The following is an 8,483-nucleotide window of genomic DNA, read 5'->3' on the forward strand; positions in this document are numbered from 1 at the left end:
TAGTGGAGGTTATAGTGGGGTAGAGGTTATAGTGGGGTAGAGGTTATAGTGGGGTAGAGGTTATAGTGGGGTAGAGGTTATAGTGGGGTAGAGATTATAGTGGGATAGAGGTTATAGTGGAGGTTATAGTGGAGGTTATAGTGGGGTAGAGGTTATAGTGGGGTAGAGGTTATAGTGGGGTAGAGGTTATAGTGGGGTAGAGATTATAGTGGGGTAGAGGTTATAGTGGAGGTTATAGTGGAGGTTATAGTGGAGGTTATAGTGGGGTAGAGGTTATAGTGGGGTAGAGGTTATAGTGGAGATTATAGTGGGGTGGAGGTTATAGTGGAGGTTATAGTGGAGGTTATAGTGGAGGTTATAGTGGAGTTTATAGTGGAGGTTATAGTGGAGGTTATAGTGGGGTAGAGGTTATAGTGGGGTGGAGGTTATAGTGGGGTGGAGGTTATAGTGGGATAGAGGTTATAGTGGGGTGGAGGTTATAGTGGGGTGGAGGTTATAGTGGGATAGAGGTTATAGTGGGGTAGAAGTTATAGTGGGATAGAGGTTATAGTGGAGGTTATAGTGGAGGTTATAGTGGAGGTTATAGTGGAGGTTATAGTGGGGTGGAGGTTATAGTGGGGTGGAGGTTATAGTGGGGTGGAGGTTATAGTGGGGTGGAGGTTATAGTGGGGTGGAGGTTATAGTGGGGTGGAGGTTATAGTGGGGTGGAGGTTATAGTGGAGGTTATAGTGGGGTGGAGGTTATAGTGGGGTGGAGGTTATAGTGGGGTAGAGGTTATAGTGGCTGTGAGGCTCCTCCTCCTCTATGTGGCTTTGAGGCTCCTCCTCCTCCTCTTTGTGGCTGTGAGTCTCCTCCTACGCTTTCTGGCTGTGTAAACCATGGCCATAATGTAGTTGTCTGTCGACAATATACGTCACTACTACACTTGAGGAGGCGTGTCCTCATCATAGTGAGTGGGTGCTTATATTAGTGTTTTTTAGCATTTCCCCCTGAGACACCTGGAGAGTGGTCTCACAGCCAGGTTACAGCCATATCCCCCTGAGACACCTGGAGAGTGGTCTCACAGCCAGGTTACAGCCATATCCCCCTGAGACACCTGGAGAGTGGTCTCACAGCCAGGTTACAGCCGTATCCTCCTGAGACACCTGGAGAGTGGTCTCACAGCCAGGTTACAGCCATATCCCCCTGAGACACCTGGAGAGTGGTCTCCTAGCCAGGTTACAGCCATATCCCCCTGAGACACCTGGAGAGTGGTCTCCTAGCCAGGTTACAGCCGTATCCTCCTGAGACACCTGGAGAGTGGTCTCACAGTCAGGTTACAGCCTTATCCCCCTGAGACACCTGGAGAGTGGTCTCACAGCCAGGTTACAGCCATATCCCCCTGAGACACCTGGAGAGTGGTCTCACAGCCAGGTTACAGCCTTATCCCCCCTGAGACACCTGGAGAGTGGTCTCACAGCCAGGTTACAGCCTTATCCCCCCCGAGACACCTGGAGAGTGGTCTCACAGCCAGTTTACAGCCATATCCCCCTGAGACACCTGGAGAGTGGTCTCACAGCCAGGTTAGAGCCTTATCCCCCTGAGACACCTGGAGAGTGGTCTCACAGTCAGGTTACAGCCATATCCCCCTGAGATACCTCGAGAGTGGTCTCACAGCCAGGTTACAGCCTTATCCCCCTGAGACACCTGGAGAGTTGTCTCACAGCCAGGTTACAGCCATATCCCCCTGAGACACCTGGAGAGTGGTCTCACAGCCAGGTTACAGCCATATCCCCCTGAGACACCTGGAGAGTGGTCTCACAGCCAGGTTACAGCCTTATTCCCCCTGAGACACCTGGAGAGTGGTCTCACAGCCAGGTTACAGCCATTTCCCCCTGAGACACCTGGAGAGTGGTCTCACAGTCAGGTTACAGCCATATCCCCCTGAGACACCTGGAGAGTGGTTTCACAGTCAGGTTACAGCCATATCCCCCCTGAGACACCTGGAGAGTGGTCTCACAGCCAGGTTACAGCCTTATCCCCCCCGAGACACCTGGAGAGTGGTCTCACAGCCAGTTTACAGCCATATCCCCCTGAGACACCTGGGGAGTGGTCTCACAGCCAGGTTACAGCCTTATCCCCCTGAGACACCTGGAGAGTGGTCTCACAGTCAGGTTACAGCCATATCCCCCTGAGACACCTGGAGAGTGGTCTCACAGCCAGGTTACAGCCATATCCCCCTGAGACACCTGGAGAGTGGTCTCACAGCCAGGTTACAGCCATATCCCCCTGAGACACCTGGAGAGTGGTCTCACAGCCCGGTTACAGCCTTATTCCCCCTGAGACACCTGGAGAGTGGTCTCACAGTCAGGTTACAGCCATATCCCCCTGAGACACCTGGAGAGTGGTCTCACAGCCAGGTTACAGCCATATCCCCCTGAGACACCTGGAGAGTGGTCTCACAGCCAGGTTACAGCCATATCCCCCTGATACACCTGGAGAGTGGTCTCACAGCCAGGTTACAGCCATATCCCCCTGAGACACCTGGAGAGTGGTCTCACAGTCAGGTTACAGCCATATCCCCCTGAGACACCTGGAGAGTGGTCTCACAGTCAGGTTACAGCCTTATCCCCCCTGAGACACCTGGAGAGTGGTCTCACAGCCAGGTTACAGCCTTATCCCCCCTGAGACACCTGGAGAGTGGTCTCACAGTCAGGTTACAGCCATATCCCCGTGAGACACCTGGAGAGTGGTCTCACAGCCAGGTTACAGCCATGATCAACCCTGGAGCCATTAGAGTTGTGTGCCTTGTTCAAGGGCACATGGGCAGATTTTTCACCTTGTTGTTCAGGGTTTCGAACTAACGACTTTTCGGTTACCATCCGAATTCTGGAGCTGGCTATCTGCTGCCTGATAAAATGTATTTTAACACCTAAAAGTAACCTGGTGGGGACATCATTCCACTCCTCCTCCCTCTCTCCTCACTGTCACTTTAAGGACACCATGGACTCGTGTGTGTGTGTCAGTGGGGGCTGGTATGTGGACATATCGGAGGACAGGCTCATTATATTGGCTAAAATGTAATAAATGGAATCGTTATATAAAAAAAAATTATACATATTTTTATTGTCACAGAAACTGGATTGGTGAAATGTATTATTTTACAACACGTCAAACTCATTTCACAGAGGGCAGAGTGCATTGTGGGTTTTCCCTCCACCCCTTGTACTTGATTGATGAATTAAGGTCACTAATTAGTAAGGAACTCTCCTCACCTGGTTGTCTAGGTCTTAATTGAAAAGGACAAAATTAAAACCCGCAGACACTCTCCGTGGAATGAGTTTGACACCCCTGTTTTACAAGATCAGCCATAGTAGTATTGTCCCTGGGGGCAAATTAAGGTTTTAAGTGTCTCGTTCAACGGTTGATCAACAGATATTTTTTTCACCTTATGGAAATTCACACCAGCGAATCTTTCGGTTACTGGCCCAACACTCTAACCGCTAAGCTACCTGCCGACCTATCAAACACGAGAGAGAGAGAGAGATTGCCTTTATACGTTGCGCTGAATGACGTGTCATATTGATAACAAGCTTAACTGTGTTTTCACAACAGTTGTATTAGAGAGAGCGAGTGGGTGGAATGGAGAGGCTGTGTTTTAATCTCTGTTTTAAGCAGTAACACCCCTTAATAATAGTCATTTGTAGGTCATCCAAGCTTCATATAGATCCGTCCAGAGACATGGGTTTACAGAGTTGGGACATTGAGGTTTCTGCATTATGATGTGTTATTATCTATGCATAAGTCACTTTAATAACTCTACCTACATGTATATATTACCTCCATTACCTCGACTAACCAGGTAGCCCCGCACATTGACTCTGTACCGGTACCCCCCTTGTATAGAGCCTCCACATTGACTCTGTACCGGTACCCCCCTTGTATATAACCTCCACATTGACTCTGTACCGGTACCCCCCTTGTATATAACCTCCACATTGACTCTGTACCGGTACCCCCCTTGTATATAACCTCCACATTGACTCTGTACCGGTACCCCCCTTGTATATAACCTCCACATTGACTCTGTACCGGTACCCCCCTTGTATATAACCTCCACATTGACTCTGTACCGGTACCCCCCTTGTATATAACCTCCACATTGACTCTGTACCGGTACCCACCTTGTATATAGCCTCCACATTGACTCTGTACCGGTACCCCCCTTGTATATAACCTCCACATTGACTCTGTACCGGTACCCCCCTTGTATATAGCCTCCACATTGACTCTGTACCGGTACCCCCCTTGTATATAACCTCCACATTGACTCTGTACCGGTACCCCCCTTGTATATAGCCTCCACATTGACTCTGTACCGGTACCCCCCTTGTATATAACCTCCACATTGACTCTGTACCGGTACCCCCTGTATATAGCCTCCACATTGACTCTGTACCGGTACCCCCCTTGTATATAACCTCCACATTGACTCTGTACCGGTACCCCCCTTGTATATAACCTCCACATTGACTCTGTACCGGTACCCCCCTTGTATATAACCTCCACATTGACTCTGTACCGGTACCCCCTGTATATAGCCTCCACGATGACTCTGTACCGGTACCCCCCTTGTATATAACCTCCACATTGACTCTGTACCGGTACCCCCCTTGTATAGAGCCTCCACATTGACTCTGTACCGGTACCCCCCTTGTATATAACCCCCACATTGACTCTGTACCGGTACCCCCCTTGTATATAACCTCCACATTGACTCTGTACCGGTACCCCCCTTGTATATAACCTCCACATTGACTCTGTACCGGTACCCCTTGTATATAACCTCGCTATTGCGAATTTTACTGCTGCTCTTTAATTATTTGTTACTTTTATTTCTTATTTTTTTAAGGTCGTTTTCTAAAAACTGCATTGTTGGTTATTAAGGGCTTGTAAGTAAGTATTTCACTGTTGGGTCTACACCTGTTGTATTCAGTATTTCACTGTAAGGTCTACTACACCTGTTGTATTCAGCATTTCACTGTGAGGTCTACTACACCTGTTGTATTCAGCATTTCACTGTGAGGTCTACTACACCTGTTGTATTCAGCATTTCACTGTGAGGTCTACTACACCTGTTGTATTCAGGATTTCACTGTGAGGTCTACACCTGTTGTATTCAGCATTTCACTGTAAGGTCTACTACACCTGTTGTATTCAGCATTTCACTGTGAGGTCTACCACACCTGTTGTATTCAGCATTTCATTGTGAGGTCTACTACACCTGTTGTATTCAGGATTTCACTGTGAGGTCTACTACACCTGTTGTATTCAGCATTTCACTGTGAGGTCTTCTACACCTGTTGTATTCAGCATTTCACTGTGAGGTCTACTACACCTGTTGTATTCAGCATTTCACTGTGAGGTCTTCTACACCTGTTGTATTCAGGATTTCACTGTGAGGTCTACTACACCTGTTGTATTCAGCATTTCACTGTGAGGTCTACTACACCTGTTGTATTCAGCATTTCACTGTGAGGTCTACTACACCTGTTGTATTCAGCATTTCACTGTGAGGTCTACTACACCTGTTGTATTCAGCATTTCACTGTAAGGTCTACTACACCTGTTGTATTCAGCATTTCACTGTAAGGTCTACTACACCTGTTGTATTCAGCATTTCACTGTAAGGTCTACTACACCTGTTGTATTCAGCATTTCACTGTAAGGTCTACTACACCTGTTGTATTCAGCATTTCACTGTGAGGTCTACACCTGTTGTATTCAGCATTTCACTGTGAGGTCTACTACACCTGTTGTATTCAGCATTTCACTGTGAGGTCTACTACACCTGTTGTATTCAGCATTTCACTGTAAGGTCTACTACAGCTGTTGTGTTCAGCATTTCACTGTAAGGTCTACTACACCTGTTGTATTCAGCATTTCACTGTGAGGTCTACTACACCTGTTGTATTCAGCATTTCACTGTAAGGTCTACTACACCTGTTGTATTCAGCATTTCACTGTGAGGTCTACTACACCTGTTGTATTCAGCATTTCACTGTAAGGTCTACTACACCTGTTGTATTCAGCATTTCACTGTGAGGTCTACACCTGTTGTATTCAGCATTTCACTGTGAGGTCTACTACACCTGTTGTATTCAGCATTTCACTGTAAGGTCTACTACAGCTGTTGTGTTCAGCATTTCACTGTAAGGTCTACTACACCTGTTGTATTCAGCATTTCACTGTGAGGTCTACTACACCTGTTGTATTCAGCATTTCACTGTAAGGTCTACTACACCTGTTGTATTCAGCATTTCACTGTGAGGTCTACACCTGTTGTATTCAGCATTTCACTGTGAGGTCTACTACACCTGTTGTATTCAGCATTTCACTGTAAGGTCTACTACAGCTGTTGTATTCAGCATTTCACTGTAAGGTCTACTACACCTGTTGTATTCAGCATTTCACTGTGAGGTCTACTACACCTGTTGTATTCAGCATTTCACTGTGAGGTCTACTACACCTGTTGTATTCAGCATTTCACTGTGAGGTCTACTACACCTGTTGTATTCAGCATTTCACTGTCAGGTCTACTACAGCTGTTGTATTCAGCATTTCACTGTAAGGTCTACTACACCTGTTGTATTCAGCATTTCACTGTAAGGTCTACTACACCTGTTGTATTCAGCATTTCACTGTAAGGTCTACTACACCTGTTGTATTCAGCATTTCACTGTGAGGTCTACACCTGTTGTATTCAGCATTTCACTGTGAGGTCTACTACACCTGTTGTATTCAGCATTTCACTGTAAGGTCTACTACAGCTGTTGTGTTCAGCATTTCACTGTAAGGTCTACTACACCTGTTGTATTCAGCATTTCACTGTGAGGTCTACTACACCTGTTGTATTCAGCATTTCACTGTAAGGTCTACTACACCTGTTGTATTCAGCATTTCACTGTGAGGTCTACTACACCTGTTGTATTCAGCATTTCACTGTAAGGTCTACTACACCTGTTGTATTCAGCATTTCACTGTGAGGTCTACACCTGTTGTATTCAGCATTTCACTGTGAGGTCTACTACACCTGTTGTATTCAGCATTTCACTGTAAGGTCTACTACAGCTGTTGTGTTCAGCATTTCACTGTAAGGTCTACTACATCTGTTGTATTCAGCATTTCACTGTGAGGTCTACTACACCTGTTGTATTCAGCATTTCACTGTAAGGTCTACTACACCTGTTGTATTCAGCATTTCACTGTGAGGTCTACTACACCTGTTGTATTCAGCATTTCACTGTGAGGTCTACTACACCTGTTGTATTCAGCATTTCACTGTGAGGTCTACTACACCTGTTGTATTCAGCATTTCACTGTGAGGTCTACTACACCTGTTGTATTCAGCATTTCACTGTGAGGTCTACTACACCTGTTGTATTCAGCATTTCACTGTGAGGTCTACACCTGTTGTATTCAGCATTTCACTGTGAGGTCTACTACACCTGTTGTATTCAGCATTTCACTGTCAGGTCTACTACAGCTGTTGTATTCAGCATTTCACTGTAAGGTCTACTACACCTGTTGTATTCAGCATTTCACTGTAAGGTCTACTACACCTGTTGTATTCAGCATTTCACTGTAAGGTCTACTACACCTGTTGTATTCAGCATTTCACTGTGAGGTCTACACCTGTTGTATTCAGCATTTCACTGTGAGGTCTACTACACCTGTTGTATTCAGCATTTCACTGTAAGGTCTACTACAGCTGTTGTGTTCAGCATTTCACTGTAAGGTCTACTACACCTGTTGTATTCAGCATTTCACTGTGAGGTCTACTACACCTGTTGTATTCAGCATTTCACTGTAAGGTCTACTACACCTGTTGTATTCAGCATTTCACTGTGAGGTCTACTACACCTGTTGTATTCAGCATTTCACTGTAAGGTCTACTACACCTGTTGTATTCAGCATTTCACTGTGAGGTCTACACCTGTTGTATTCAGCATTTCACTGTGAGGTCTACTACACCTGTTGTATTCAGCATTTCACTGTAAGGTCTACTACAGCTGTTGTGTTCAGCATTTCACTGTAAGGTCTACTACACCTGTTGTATTCAGCATTTCACTGTGAGGTCTACTACACCTGTTGTATTCAGCATTTCACTGTAAGGTCTACTACACCTGTTGTATTCAGCATTTCACTGTGAGGTCTACTACACCTGTTGTATTCAGCATTTCACTGTAAGGTCTACTACACCTGTTGTATTCAGCATTTCACTGTGAGGTCTACACCTGTTGTATTCAGCATTTCACTGTGAGGTCTACTACACCTGTTGTATTCAGCATTTCACTGTAAGGTCTACTACAGCTGTTGTATTCAGCATTTCACTGTAAGGTCTACTACACCTGTTGTATTCAGCATTTCACTGTGAGGTCTACTACACCTGTTGTATTCAGCATTTCACTGTGAGGTCTACTACACCTGTTGTATTCAGCATT

Source organism: Salvelinus fontinalis, chromosome 8, assembly GCF_029448725.1.
Source record: "Salvelinus fontinalis isolate EN_2023a chromosome 8, ASM2944872v1, whole genome shotgun sequence".
Lineage (NCBI taxonomy): Eukaryota > Metazoa > Chordata > Actinopteri > Salmoniformes > Salmonidae > Salvelinus > Salvelinus fontinalis.